We start from the raw sequence: 16705 nt of genomic DNA on the forward strand, positions 1-16705 counted from the left end.
GCATGCAGGTCATCATACGAGTGGCATGTCAGGGGTTTGACCCGGGACAGTCACTTTCCTCTTTGTTTTTTGATAGGCTTGCCTCAGCTCCTTTAGTTTCACGTGGCACTGCTGCAGGTCCCTGTTGTAGCCTCTGTCCATCATGCCCTTTGAGATTTTCTCAAATATTTTGGCATTTCGACATTTGGAATGGAGTTCAGATAGCATGGATTCCTCTCCCCATACAGTGATCAGATGCAGTACCTCCCTTTCAGTCCATGCAGAGCTCTTTGCCAATTCTGGAACTCCATGGTCACCTCTGCTGATGAGACCTGGATGGTCACTTTTGCTGATCAGCTTGTCACGCTGGCCAAACTATAAATGATTTTCAAAAGTTCCCCGGGGCTTTTCCTGTGTACCTGGCCAGTGCATCTGAGTTGAAAGTGTTGTCCAGCGCGGTCACAATGGAGCACTCTGGGCTAGCTCTCCGAGGGCAGTACTGTTAAATTGCATCCACACTACCCCAATTTCAACCTGGTGATGTCAATTTCAGTGCTATTCCCCTCATCGGGGGAGTAGAGAAATTGATTTTAAGAGTCTTTAAGTAGACAAAAATGGATTCATCGTGTGGACGGGTGCACGGTTAAATCGATCTAAGACCGGTAAATTCAACCTAATCTCGTAGAGTAGACTAGAGCTAAATAAAGAGATATAAAGAAAACAAAAACTATTTTATGTAGCCCATTAATAAAGAACAAAGTAACACATCTACAAACTTTGTTGAAAGAATTATTTTTCCCAAAAAGTTTTGAATTGACTTTTGTCAGAAGATTTACAAAAATAAAAAGTCTTTCCACTTGCTTTGTAGTGCAATAGTCTCCTTGTGCAAAGGTATATGAATCTTTACATGTTCTGATTACCAGGAAGAAAAGCTGTCATTTCCATTTGGACATTTGACACTTTTAAAAAGTTGTCAGAAATTTTCCAAACTATTTTTATAAGAAACAGATTTTTTTTTAAACTGGTTTCCCCTAAATGACTATATTTTTCAAAAAATAATCATTTTAAAATGATTTAAAATCGGTTTCTCTCCCCAACCCACGCCTTCGAGATAATGACTCACTCTTCACTGAAAGAAAACAAAGGTGATGAACGTAGAGAAGAAGGAAGCCCAAGAAAACACCTTGCAGCTAGATTATCAATAACATGGAAAGGAGGGATTTTTGCCTCCTAAACCTATCTTTCAGTAACTCAAACACTGTCCCTTCTCTGATCCTTAAAAAAGCTTCCAATATAGCATTGTAGAAGTGACAAAAGAACTAACAGGGATTTGTAGTGGATCTTAACGCATGACAGTCTCTAAAAGCAAGCATTAGGCTAGTTGTAACCCTACTAACGCAAAATTTGTAAAAGCAAAGATTGTGTAAAGTAAGAAAAAAGAACTATGTAAAAAGTTGTTGTGACCTTGTATCATTAATAAAACCATAGAGTGGCCTGTAAAAAAAAATATCCTGAGTGTCTTACAGTGAGCCTGCTGATGTGGGTAAGGTGAGCAGGATTTGTCCCCTTGTTTAGAATAAAAGGCATGGGTACAGTAAGGAAATATAGGTTATCATCACAGCAGTAGAATTTGAAGAGGATCAGAGATAAATGAACATCTGTGAATGAGAGCCCTAGAAATCTGCTTATTTTTTAAACAAACCGAGTGCAGTTTATATAAGCCTAATATACTTTGGCTGCTTCATCAACGTGATAAACCTTTTCTATCAGAACTGAACCATTAATTCAGAGCAAAAAAGATATAATTTGTACTGAGGCTGAATCAATTCTTCAAGGGTTTAATCAACAACGTATCTAGAGCTAACATGTTTCAGTATGAAACATTCTTGGAAGGGATTTCAAGTTTCTAAGAGAGATTGACATACTGGGTTTGGTGGCGACTTCAAAGTTTCTGACTTCCTTGCTTATGATGCATGACTCTAACTTTATTCAAAAGCTTTTTATATTTAGAAATATTCTTTTATTGGAAAGAGGACTCTTGAGAAAGATTAGATTAGCCTAAGGATTTTAGATTCATTTTATTACATCAACTATGTAGGCTTCAGGCCCCATATCCTAGGTAGTCACTTTTTACCACAGGGCCAGTGAAAAGCAATGCTAATACCATTATAGTAATGGTCTCAAGTTGCAGTGGAGGAGATTTAGGTTGCATAGTAGGAAAAACTTTTTCACTAGAAGGGTCGTGAAGCACTTGAATGGATTACTTAGTGGGGTGGCGCAATCTCCATCCTTAGAGGTTTTTACGGTCAGGCTAGAGAAAGCCCTGGGTGGGATGATTTAGTTGGGGATTGGTCCTGGTTTGAGCAGGAAGTTGGATTAGATGACCCCCTGAGGTCCCTTCCAGCCCTGATATTCTATGATTCTATTACCGAGCAAGGCTTTGGGCCATTCCTTCCAGAGATGTAATCCTCATTCTAACATAATATTTCATACACTTTCCTCCTCTTCCTTCTCTCCTCAAATGCACACCTGCCATCAAAAAACAAATGAAAAGCATCAGGCTTACATGAATGGAAAATAATACAGAAAATCTTCTGGTAACATTGTATAAATCACTGATATGGCCACACCTGGAATAATGGATTCAGTTTTGGTGTCCGCATCTCGAATAAGTTATAACTGAAATGGAAGGGAAGGGATCCAGAATTGGGTGACAAAAATAATTAGCGGTATTGGAAAGACTTCTACATGAAGATATTGAAAAGATGAGAACTCTTTGGCTGAGAGAGGCAATGAAGAAGAGAGAAAAGATAGAAGTACACAAAATAATGAAGGGAAGAGAGATGGATAATCATGGGTTCCTATTTATTTTCCCTGTTAATACAAGAACAAGATTAAATTAAACTGAAAAACAACAAATTTAAAAACAGATAAAGGAAGTGCTTTTTTTCACACGAGCATTACACATTCAGAATGGCTGAATATTTGGAACAGCCATATTTTCATTAGAAAGGATTTAAAATATAGGACTATAAACCTTCATGCTTAAGGGCATGAGCCAATCTGTAACTGATAGCATTCTCCGTAGGTAAAAATTTCCATAACTCGTCACTTTTCCCTCCTTTTGAACCATCTGCTATTGGTCACTGTCAGACTAGATGGACCTCTGATCTGCTACACCAATCCCTAGGTTTCTGTGTACATGGAGTCCAAAAGGGATTCTGATGTCACACCTCATTGCTGTGTATAACAGCATACACCTCGGGTATCCACCAAGAAACCTTGCAGACCAGGCACATTTTAAACTTTGCACACTTTGAAATTTACATAAAGGCTTTAAGAAGGCTGAAGTCTTCACATGGAAACATCTGAAACTATGTCCACCACTCACCACACCCACCATTTCCATTGCTCAGTCCAGCGGAGATACGTGATGAAATATAGCCTCTCCCAAGTGCAGTCTGGCCAGTGTGAATAATACAGTGTTTAAATATGTCTACAGTTTACCAGTTTAAGGGAGCAGTAGTTGAAATCTGTGACATTGTTTAGATAAAAATCCATGAAGTGTTTTAGACATAAGGTTTGCAAAACAAAAGCTATCTTTGTCCTATCACTTAGTTCATTAATGTAAGCCACGAACGCTGGAAAGGTAATTAGACAATATTCGGAGATGCTTTTGAGTAAAAGATGAATCAATCGATAGTGAAGATAGGTATTTAAAAATGAAAGTGTTGTATGTGTTAGCCCACTATGAAAACGAATTCTTTCCATTTTTTTCACATCCTTCTGGTAGTGTGAAGCCCAAAACTGGACACAGTACTCCATATTACTCCTCATCAATGCTGAATAGAGAGGAATGGTCACGTCCTTCGATCTGCTGGCAATGCCCCTACTTACACTGTTTACCTCTCTCCATTCTTAAAATTGAACATTCATACCTACCCTTTGTTTCTTTACTGAACCCTCAATAAGGCTTCTTTAAAATATCTCCAGCTCTCCTGGACAACTTTCCCTCTCATTCCCTGCGAGGGAATTCTGCTCATTAGTTCCCTGAGAGAGTCAAAGTCTGCTTTTCTAAAGTCCAAAATCTATATTCTGCTGCTCTCCTTTCTTCCTTTTGTGTGTAGCAAAATCGTTTTAATAAAAGAAGGAAACAATGCGGCATCCCATTGGAGAAGCACCACAAACAGGATTATAACACAAACCATAAGCAAAAACCCACCTCCAAGTACATTTAGCAATGTCCTTTCCCCCTTAGGGTCTCAAGACCAATCACCCCAAAGTTCAACAACCCGAAAGTCTCTGGTCAGTGCCACCTCAGAATTTGAAATCTTATCTGCAGAATTTTATCCGCTCAGTCTGAGTGGAAATGGGGGGAGTCCATACAAGTTGTTAAGGGGCACCTTACATGGGCCAGGGCCAACTGCTCCTCGTCTCCGTGGAATTCTGCTGCAGCCTTCACCACAACCCACTCCACCACATCAGCTATGCCACTCCTCCAGTTGTCCCTGCACACCACGTCACGACGCTCAATGTTTTATCGATTGCTCCAACATGCTGCAAACTGCTCCGCTGTGCCAAGCACTTAATCATAGGTCTTCAGGTTCCCCCACTACTTAACACAGCACAGTGATTTCAGCTTAGTAGGGGAACCCGGGTGCTGACGCATCCTTGGCCCAACATGAACTCAGCTCCACCGTCTCTAGATGGACTCCTAATAGAATCAAAGAAGACTGTGCAATTGGTGCTCCACGCCTTGCCTTCAAAAGGAGCCCACATTATCAGGTACACATACCAGTCCCCAACCTCTCTCAATTCACTGGGTATTGGAAGCCATGTCCCTTGTTTAGCACGTGTCACTTAAGTTGTATTTAGATATCTCTGTCATAAAGCAGTCTCGTATTTCCTCATTCGTATAAACAGGTGGCAACACTTTATTTATCCTGCCCCAGTAACAAAGAAATTGGGGATCCCAGAGCTGTCAAAATAATCATCCCAGGCTGCACTGGCCTGTGCTGGGCGTGTCCATGCAAATTTCTGAGAATTCACAATTCCTGAAATGTTTTCCATACTTCCCATAATTCACCACCAGATGTCAGCGTAGAGCGCATCCTGACTGCTTACATAATGATCACAAACCCCTCTGCTATCTACTGCCCACCAAGCTTGACGTTTCTGCCCCAATCCTGTCTCGTCCCTGCCCCGGCACCTCATCCCAGTCCCAGTCTAATCACTCAGCCAAACATAATTTTCCTCTCCCATCTCCTCAGCCAATTTGTGTCTTTCCAGACATACTCCGCTATGCTCCAAAATCCCTACCATCCCCGGCTCACAGTCTCATTCTCCTTCTTGTCTACCAATCTCAGTCTTCCCCCAGCTCCAGCCTCTCCCACCCCCACCTCCCTGCCCAGTCAGTCCCAGGCTGCTCATCTGATCGCAGTGTCCCAAGCCAAAAGCTATCCAGTACACTTCTTTTTCTCTCCCTTGATCCCACTCGTCTTTCTGCTCTGACTTCCAGTCGGAATTTCTCTCCCTCCCTCCCTCCCGTCCTCGTCTCCAAGCGGCCCATGGCTCCTTGTCTCAATCTACTTTTTCTAGCTGTTATTCCTTCTACGTTTGAGTCAGACACCTTCCTCTTACACATTGTAAGAGGTAACTGACAGCACAGGGGTGATGGTGATGGTCTGTCTGCTTTCAGTCTTGGTGCCTGACCCCAATTCTTGGCAGCACCAGGGAGGTAAATGTGGCGAAGTCCTACTGACCTCCTATATTCCTGGCCTGGAACATGCCCACTTGGTTTGTGGTGATGGCACATGCACAGAAAGGTCTCAGTTTTTTCAATCTTCCCTCATAGATTATGTTTTCTAGACCTTTAATCATTTTTGTTGCTCTTCTCTGGACTCTCTCCAATTTGTCCACATCCTTCCTGAAACGTGATGCCCAGAACTGGACACAATACTCCAGATGAAGCCTAATCAGCATGGAGTAAAGCATAAGAATTCCTTTTCGTGTCTTGCTTACAACTCCTACTAATTCATCCTAGAATTATCTTTGGTTTTTTTTGCAATAGCATTGCACTTTTGACTCATATTTAGCTTCTGGTCGGCTATTACCCCCCGCCCCCGATCCTTTTCCGCAGTACTCTTTCCTAAGCAATCATTTCCCTTTTTGTATGAGCTCAACTGATTGCTCCTTCCTATGTGGAGTACTTTGCATTTGTCCTTACTGAATTTCATCTTATGTACTTCAGACCATTTCTCCAGTTTGTCCAGATCATTTTGAATCTTCATCCTATTCTGCAAAGCACTTGCAACCCCTCGCATCTTGGTATCATCCACAAACTTTATGTGTGTATGCTCTACGCCATTATCTAAATCATTGATGAAGACATTGAACAGAACTGGATCCAGACCTGATCCGTGCAGGACCCCAGTCATTATTCCCTTCTAGCATGACTGAAGCACTGATAACAACTCTCTTGGAATGATTTTCCAACCAACTTTGCACCCACCTTATAGTAGCTCCATCTAGGTTTCTTTTGCCCAGTTTGTTCATGAGAAGGTCATGCAAGACAATATTAAAAGCTTTACTAAAATCAAGATATACTATGCGTACTGCTTCCCCACTGACCACATGGTTTGTTACCCTGTCAAGGAAAGCTATCAGTTGATTTCACACAATTTGTTTTTGACAAATCCATGCTGATTCTTATCACTTTATTATCTTCTAAGACACTTCATTGACCTCCTGCCTGAGAAGATGCTTAAAATGTTTAATAAGTCACTCACAGAGGGCACCCTTCCCCCATGCTGAAGGAAGCCCTAGTATCAGTTATTGCTGAGACAGGAAGTTATGACACAATATGTTCCAATTATAGGCTAATTTCACTTACTGATAGCGGTGTCACAATATTCTCCAACGTTCTGGTGGTCACCCTGGAGAAATTTTGTGGTTTTGTCATATACCCAAATCAAGTTGTGTCTGTCAGATGCCATCATGGCTCTGATAACTTTGAACAACTTATTGATATTATAGCAGTGAAATACGACCGTATAGGGCATCCCAGATTAAAGGACAGGCGTCACACAGCCCTCCACTAGCCTGCATTGTACCCTGGTATGTCACAGTGAGGTAAAGAATTTCTCTGTTTCATTGATTAATTTATTGTGGCTCTTAAAAAGAAAACAGTTGTGATTTTCAGATCATAAACCAATCATTATCACCTTCATTAAAACAGACCATTTTTGCTAGAAAGAGTCTATGTCCTCTCTCTGATAGATGTCTGCCATCTCTGAGAAAAGGCTTTCTTCGGAAGCCCCAGTTCTTATAAGGGACTTCGATCACCATACTATCTGCTGGAGAGCAATACAGCAGTACACGGACAATCCAGGAATTTTTTGAGAGTGTTGGGGACTACTTCTTGGTGTAAGTGCTGAAGAAACCAACTAGGGGCTGTGCTCCTTTTCATCTGCTGCTCACAAACAGGGAAGAATTGGTAGGGGAAGTAGAAGTGGGTCCCAACCAGGGGAGCAGTGACCATGACATGGTTGAGTTCAGGTTTCTGACAAAAGAAAGAAAGGAGAGCAGCAGAATATGGATTTTGGACTTTAGAAAAGCAGACTTTGACTCCCTCAGGGAACTAATGAGCAGAATTCCCTCGGAGGGAATGAGAGGGAAAGTTGTCCAGGAGAGCTGGAGGTATTTTAAAGAAGCCTTATTGAGGGTTCAGTAAAGAAACAAAGGCATTGCCAGCAGATCGAAGGACATGACCATTCCTCTCTATTCGGCATGGATGAGGAGTAATATGGAGTACTGTGTCCAGTTTTGGGCTTCACACTACCAGAAGGATGTGAAAAAAATGGAACGAATCCTGTGGAGGGCAACAAAAATGATTAGGGGGTAGAGAACGTGACTTATGAGGAGAGGCTGAGATAACTGGGATTGTTTCGTCTGCAGAAGAGAAGAATGACTTGGGATTTGATAGCTCCTTTCAACTACCTGAAAGGCAGTTCCAAACAGGATGGATCTAGACTGTTCTCAGTGGTATCAGATGAGAGAATGGGGAGCAATGGTCTCAACTTGCACTAGTGAAAGTTAAGCTTGAATATTAGGAAAAATGTTTTCACTATAAAGGTGGTAGAGCACTGGAAGGGGTTACCTAGGGAGGCGGTGGAGTCTCCTTCCTTAGAGGTTTTTAAAGGCAGGATTGACAAAAATCCTGGCTGGGATGATTTAGTTGGGATTGGTCCTGCTTTGAGCAGGGGGTTGGACTACATGACTTCCTGAGGTCCATTCTAACCCTAATAGTCTGTGATTCTATGATTCGATCCTTCTTGTAGTGTGGGGCCCCAAACTGCACCCAGTACTCCAGATGCGGCCTCACCAACGCTTAATTGAGGGGAATGATTACGTCCCTCGATCTGCTGGCAATGCCTCTACTTATACTGCCAAAAATGCCATTAGCCTTCTTGGCAACAAGGGCACACTGCTGACTCAATTCCTGCTTCTCATCCACTGTAACCCCTAGGTCTTTTTCTGCAAAACTGCTGCCTAGTCACTCGGTCCCTAGTCTGTAGCAGTGCATGGGATTCTTCCTTCCTAAGTGCAGGACTCTGAACTTGTCCTTGTTGAACCTCATCATATTTCTTCTGGCCTAAACCTCTAATTTGTCTAGGTCCCTCTATATAGTATCCCTACCACTCCTCCCAGTTTCGTGTCATTTGCAAACTTGCTGAGGGTGCAATCCATGTCATCCTCTAGATTATTAATGGAGCTATTGAACAAAACTGCCCCCGGGACCAACACTTGGGACACGCCTTTGGATAATGGCTGCCAACTAGACATAGAGCCATTGATCACTACCCGTTGAGCCCGACGATCTAGTCAGATTTCTGTCCACCTTATAGTCCATTCATCCAGCCCATACTTCTTTAACTTGCTGGCAAGAATCTGTGGGAGATGGTATCAAATGCTTTGCTAAGGTCGAGGAGTTCCACGTCCACTGCTTTCCCCTCACCCAAGGACCCAGTTAGCTCCATATTGAAGGCTATTAGGTTAGTCAGGCAAGACTTGCCCTTGGTGAACCACTTCTTTCTCCACAGAGGGCTGGTCACCTCCTCTACATGCTGTGCTGCCCAGTCCTGCTTTGAGCATGGGGTTGGACTAGACTGCCTGAGGTCTCTTCCAAAGCTGATAATCTCTATGTATATGATTCTAATCACTGCTGTAAGAATTCTGAATTCTAAAGCTATGGCTTTAATCACCACACTACTTTAAGGTAAACTTTTTCATTTTCCTTTTTATTCCCACCTGATACATGTTTTTTGCTTATTTTCTACTTTATTCGTTGTCTGAGTCCAGATATCTAGTTAGGTATCTATCTTTGGAGCAGCATGGGAAATACAGGAGAGATCAACATTTGTTTTCATAGTGGGCTAACACATACAACACTTTCATTTTTAAATACCTATCTTCACTATTGATTGATTCATCTTTTACTCAAAGCATCTCCGAATACTGTCTAATTACCTTTCCAGGGTCCGTGGCTTACATTAATGAACTAAGTGATAGGACAAAGATAGCTTTTGTTTTGCAAACCTTATGTCTAAAACACTTCATGGATTTTTATCTAAACAATGTCACAGATTTCAACTACTGCTCCCTTAAACTGGTAAACTGTAGACATATTTAAACACTGTATTATTCACACTGGCCAGACTGCACTTGGGAGAGGCTATATTTCATCACGTATCTCCGCTGGACTGAGCAATGGAAATGGTGGGTGTGGTGAGTGGTGGACATAGTTTCAGATGTTTCCATGTGAAGACTTCAGCCTTCTTAAAGCCTTTATGTAAATTTCAAAGTGTGCAAAGTTTAAAATGTGCCTGGTCTGCAAGGTTTCTTGGTGGATACCCGAGGTGTATGCTGTTATACACAGCAATGAGGTGTGACATCAGAATCCCTTTTGGACTCCATGTACACAGAAACCTAGGGATTGGTGTAGCAGATCAGAGGTCCATCTAGTCTGACAGTGACCAATAGCAGATGGTTCAAAAGGAGGGAAAAGTGACGAGTTATGGAAATTTTTACCTACGGAGAATGCTATCAGTTACAGGTTGGCTCATGCCCTTAAGCATGAAGGTTTATAGTCCTATATTTTAAATCCTTTCTAATGAAAATATGGCTGTTCCAAATATTCAGCCATTCTGAATGTGTAATGCTCGTGTGAAAAAAAGCACTTCCTTTATCTGTTTTAAATTTGTTGTTTTTCAGTTTAATTTAATCTTGTTCTTGTATTAACAGGGAAAATAAATAGGAACCCATGATTATCCATCTCTCTTCCCTTCATTATTTTGTGTACTTCTATCTTTTCTCTCTTCTTCATTGCCTCTCTCAGCCAAAGAGTTCTCATCTTTTCAATATCTTCATGTAGAAGTCTTTCCAATACCGCTAATTATTTTTGTCACCCAATTCTGGATCCCTTCCCTTCCATTTCAGTTATAACTTATTCGAGATGCGGACACCAAAACTGAATCCATTATTCCAGGTGTGGCCATATCAGTGATTTATACAATGTTACCAGAAGATTTTCTGTATTATTTTCCATTCATGTAAGCCTGATGCTTTTCATTTGTTTTTTGATGGCAGGTGTGCATTTGAGGAGAGAAGGAAGAGGAGGAAAGTGTATGAAATATTATGTTAGAATGAGGATTACATCTCTGGAAGGAATGGCCCAAAGCCTTGCTCGGTAATAGAATCATAGAATATCAGGGCTGGAAGGGACCTCAGGGGGTCATCTAATCCAACTTCCTGCTCAAACCAGGACCAATCCCCAACTAAATCATCCCACCCAGGGCTTTCTCTAGCCTGACCGTAAAAACCTCTAAGGATGGAGATTGCGCCACCCCACTAAGTAATCCATTCAAGTGTTTCACGACCCTTCTAGTGAAAAAGTTTTTCCTACTATGCAACCTAAATCTCCTCCACTGCAACTTGAGACCATTACTATAATGGTATTAGCATTGCTTTTCACTGGCCCTGTGGTAAAAAGTGACTACCTAGGATATGGGGCCTGAAGCCTACATAGTTGATGTAATAAAATGAATCTAAAGTCCTTAGGCTAATCTTATCTTTCTCAAGAGTCCTCTTTCCAATAAAAGAATATTTCTAAATATAAAAAGCTTTTGAATAAAGTTAGAGTCATGCATCATAAGCAAGGAAGTCAGAAACTTTGAAGTCGCCACCAAACCCAGTATGTCAATCTCTCTTAGAAACTTGAAATCCCTTCCAAGAATGTTTCATACTGAAACATGTTAGCTCTAGATACGTTGTTGATTAAACCCTTGAAGAATTGATTCAGCCTCAGTACAAATTACATCATTTTTGCTCTGAGTTAATGGTTCAGAGGCAGGAGGCAATGCTGAGGCTACTGCAGGATCAAACTTATATGTTCATTTTAATTGCTGAGCTTCAGGGAAGGCAGCAGGAGCACAGACTTCCACTTCAGCCCTTGTGTAACTGATCACCCTCCTCCCCAAGTTCCATAGCCTCCTTATCCAGATGCCCAAGAACACGAGGGGGGGGGCTCCAGGCACCCAGCCACTCCACCCAGGAGGACTGCCCAAGCAACAGAAGGCTGGCATTCAATAAGTTGTGAAGTGCACTGAGGCTTTGTCTTTCCCTCCTCCTGTACCCTGCCCGGTGCTTCTGTCTTCCCTCACCCCTCCCGGGCTACTTTGGCAGCTATCCCCCATTTGTGTGACAAATTAATAAAGAATATATGAATTTCAAACAAAAATGACTTTATTGCTCTTGTAAGCAGAGCTCAGAGATGGGAGGGGAGGGTGGTTGGCTTAGAGGGAAGTAGAGTGAATCAAAGAGGTGGGTTTTCATCAAGGAGAAACAAACAGAACTTTCACACCGTAGCCTGACGACTCATGAAACTGGTATTTGAAAGGGTGGTAGGTGGAAATGGAAAACTCACGATAAAAAGTTCACAGACCTCACTGCAGAGTCCCAGTGGAAAATAGTGGAAAATTTGAGGCTGTACCTCAGGATGGAGTTGGGGGTCGGCTGGGGAGTAATAGAGCTCTCCTGAGGGCTGATTGGAGTAGCCAAAGACATTGCAGTGGCCAGCGACCTTGCCTTTTCGCCATGCTGAAAAAGGCAAGGAGATGAAGCAGCAAATAATAGGGGCTATACACAGCCAGACTGCTGTGCTGCAGTGTATGCTGCTATCAGGGCAGCAGGTGATGCAGTGTTGTAAATCAGGACCCAGCCCTGTTTTATGACCCTGGGTCAGGGTACTTGGAAAACAAGCAAGTCCTTCCCACTGCAGCCATGCTCCCAGTAGCCATTCCTGCACTGCCCCAAGCTCATGACAATTAGAACAGTCACAATTGAGAGCCCAGCTGCTAATAACTTGGAACCTCATCACTCAATTCCAGAAAGAACAAGAAAAGGAAGAGGCAAGATGTCTGCCCAACTGTGATGTGATCTGCTTGGTGGTCGCCGTGAGTGTGGCAGGCATGTTGCCTTCAGCAGCATGCCTGTGGAGGGTCCTCTGGTCCCACAGCTTTGGCTGATCTCTCGCAGGCATGCCTCTGAATCCGCGGGACCGGGGACCTCCCGCAGGCAAGCCACCGAAGGCAGCCTGTTTGCTATGCCTGGGGCGCAAAATACCTAGAGCTTCCCCTGATCAATAAGCATCCCTTATGTCATAGCACTGGCTGTTTCCATTTTCTAGTGGACATGTGGCTGCCTCCTTGAACTGCTGAGCAAATCTCTGTGTTGAGTCTCCCATCCCTGGTTAAGGCTTCTCGCTCATTCTCACAAATACAGTGCAAAATACAGCAGGCCACTATAAACTGAGACTAATTTTCTTGTGCAGCTTCTAAACTGGCCTGTAAACAGCACCACATTCCTTTCAAGCAGCCAAATGCACACTATGCCATTGTGCAGCTGCTGAGGCAATAGTTAAATAGTTCCTTCCTTTCTTCTGTCCAAGTGGCCTATGAAGGACTTGATTAGAGAGGGAAGCAGAAAATATACTGGGTCTCTCAACATAACTGGAACAATGTCCACCCCATTCCTGTCTATGGTGATCCTGGGGGCAAACTATCCTTTATCCATTAAGGTAAGTGATCCTGGCATCAGTCACCCTTCCAGAAAAACCTGCGTTTATATTTGTAAACCTAGTGGTCAACCAGCACTTGGAACACCATGATTATGAGGGTACATCAATTGCCTATGCAGAGTTTGGGAACCCAATGCTTACAATGACATTAATAATCACCTGAGCATGACCAAGTTTCATAACACAGTACAACAGTATCTTTTCGTTGACATTCCACACCCACATGACATTGGCCCCAATAGTTTATCTCCCCACTCCAAATTGGCTGGCTATGGACTGGTAGCATTCAAGGCATGGTCGAATTCCAGATGGCAAAGATCAGCTGCTTCTCCACAGGTAGGGGGCACCGCCTGATGGTATGCTGCTGCTGTAGCTCCAGGATTAGTTCAACATATATCTCAAAGAAGTCACCTTTGCAGAACAATCCTTTCTCATCAATGTTTCCTGAGCCCAAAAACAGCCCTGCTTGGTGTAAAGTTCCTCCTAGAATTGCTTCTCTACTCTCAGTTTCTCAGTGTTCTCTTTATCTTCATCCTCTTCCTCATCCCACTACCTTCACCACCACTGGAGCTGCAAGTGCTGCTGGAGGATCTGCTATTACTGCAACAATATGTGCTAGGTGGAGCAGTGGGTGAAGTCCCAAATTGAATTCATGCAGCACTGAAATACAGCCTAAACTGCCTTTATATGTTTGAGGTTGTTGGCATAGTGGTAGGGAGCACTTGAGCCCATGCTGACCGACAGCAATTTGAAGTTGGTGCTAGTCCATCCAGGAAGAGAGGAGGCATGAAGTGAAGATAGTGGAATCATGGGATTTTTTTTAAATGAACCCACCTTGCTTCCACTTTGCATCACACAATGCAGAGTGAGACAAAATTCCGAATGCCAGCCGCTCAGCAGCAGAGCAAAAGACCAAATTTGGCATACTCCAAGCCACCACCTTGTGTACACAGTGCTGTGAACTGAAAGAGGCACAACCATCCCATCTACACATTACCAGTGCGACTTGATTATTGAGAGTTAAATAACGCACAGCAAATTGATCTGGTTTAACACCGCTTGAGAGGAAGACAAGCCTCTAGACTAACTACAGATTCATTGCAGAGACACTGTCATCTAGTGGTGAAAAGAGAGAGATACTCCCACAGGTTCTACATCTGTACAGGTATAGATGGGTAAATAATGGACAGTCAAGCCCTGTACTCATTCTATTAGTCTTCACTTCTCCAGGTAAACCATAAACATTTAACTGATATGCATATGATTCAAATTAAGATCTACCTGCTTTTCCATTTTCAAAGAGATTTCCTGTTTGGAAAAAAAATAGGACCTAGATATTTCTTATGTTAAAGGCTAAGCATTCCTTTTGAGTAGAAGTTAGTAAGTCATTTAAAATCCAGGGCACTGGAGGCTAGATGTTTGGGTTCAGGAACATGCATGGATGTTTCAGTGACAGAATAGACTGGTGAGTTTGTGACATCGTCATAAGTCACTAACATTTCATTCCATAAGCAAATAGGTACTGCACTCCAATACCATCTTACCTCTCCTCATCGTGTCAACATTTTCACTCTTGTTAATTAACTAGGTTAATTGAGATACAAGAAAAGCATATTTTAATCCTTTCCTATACAAAATAATGAGCTAAGAATAAGATTTCATCTATGGACGCACACCATCAAATTAATGTGCTTAGTGTGGCCTCGTGCACTTGACTTTATACAATCTGTTTTATAAAACCGGTTTATGTAAAATCAGAATAATCCCATAGTGTAGACGTACCCTCAGTTAGAAAAAACTAAGGCCTTGACTACACTGGCGCTTTACAGCACTGCAACTTTCTCGCTCAGGGGTGTGAAAAAACACACCCCTGAGTGCAGCAAGTTACAGCGCTGCAAAGCACCAGTGTAAACAGTGCCCCAGCGCTGGTAGCATGGCTCCCAGCACTGCAAGCTAATCCCCACTGGGAGGTGGAGTACGTGCAGCACTGGGAGATCTGTCTCCCAGCGCTGGCGCTGTGACCACACTCGCATTTCAAAGTGCTGCAGCGGGAGCGCTCCAGCGGCAGCGCTTTGGAATTTCAAGTGTAGCCAAGCTCTAAGACTCCTAGAACGATCACACCAAAACATGACAGGGTGTAGTTCCCCTGATTATGTATACATAGTTATGGTAGCGCAGTGACTGCTAGTGCAAGTTAAAATAGTCATGGTAATTTAGGGAGTGGAGATACCACTGAGCCTAACTGAGTACAAAGTCACCTGAATTGCTGGGTATGTACTTGTAGTGTCCCAGCTGCTGCTGCCTTTGCAGCCATGGGTACATTGCTATTTCTATGCATGGTGGTGCTCACTGAGCTGTCATGAGCATGTACACACATGCAGAGGGATCACAACTCTGGCTCACAATGTAGACATCTCCCCAGGAGAAAAACTGAAAGCAATTTATACCAGTTATTGTTTGTTCAACATTAGAACCAAATTGTTCAGTATTAGGGCATATCCACAATGAAAGTATGACAGAATCGTTCTCTCCTCAGCCCTTCCAACAATCAGGATCATTCCATTAATATTATTAGTTGAGTTTCCTGTGTTATAAAAAAATCTTGGACAGGTAAATATAAGCTTCCAAATCTTGCTGCAGTCAGAATCAGTTAAATTAACCTGGAAGTATATTTCTCTTGGTTTTATATATTTCAGTCTTCAGGCCTCTGAGTAGCTGTTGGCTGATTTATACATTCCGGGCAAATCTCTTCAAGGACTGGGATTTCAAGATATGGGATGTGAGCACTTTTAATGCTCTGGAGAACTATTCTAACTGAGATTTACTGATGCAGTAATATTTAACTATAACTCGAGATTCTTTTTATGAAAAGATGTCCAACACTGCTTCTTTCAACAGGGTTCTTCCATCAGTTGCATCGCCAGAAGCATTATTAATTTTTATTATGTATTATTTTTCATAGCACTATTGAAATGTGTAGTAATGCTTAACAGCAATACATAAAAACAATCAAATGATAACAAAAAATTGAAAACATAGTACTTGAATGAACCATGCTCAAGTGAAAGTCATCAGAGAGAGATTTTCATCAAAAAAAAGGTTCCGTCCTGCAAACTGGTCCATATTGACATACCCCTTTTAAGACAGTGGAGCTCCATGTAGACACAGAGCTTTGCCTGCATGAAGCATTTTGCAGGATTGAGGCCCAGATGGGCAATGCCTGATGAGCAAAAATCATTGTCGCGGGTGGTTCGTGAAAGCAGCAGACTAACATTTCGAGCCTTTTTTTCCTGGGTGAACTGTGCAAATGCTATAGCACATGGACCCTGCTCAGGTCAATACTGCAGTAGTGGACGTTGTAAACACCTTGCGCATTCTCATGCAGTCTAGGCTGAACCAGGACCTGCAAAGCCAGGCGAGGAGGAGGCGGCGGCTACAGCACCGCGGTGACGAGAGTGATGAGGACATGGACACAGAATTATCTCAAACTGCGGACCCCTGCACTTTGGAGATCCTGCTGGTAATGGGGCAGGTTCTAGCCATTGAACGCCGATTTTGGCCCCGGGAAACAAGCACAGACTGGTGGGACCG

Source organism: Gopherus flavomarginatus, chromosome 2 (genome assembly GCF_025201925.1).
Source record: "Gopherus flavomarginatus isolate rGopFla2 chromosome 2, rGopFla2.mat.asm, whole genome shotgun sequence".
NCBI classification, from domain to species: Eukaryota; Metazoa; Chordata; order Testudines; family Testudinidae; genus Gopherus; species Gopherus flavomarginatus.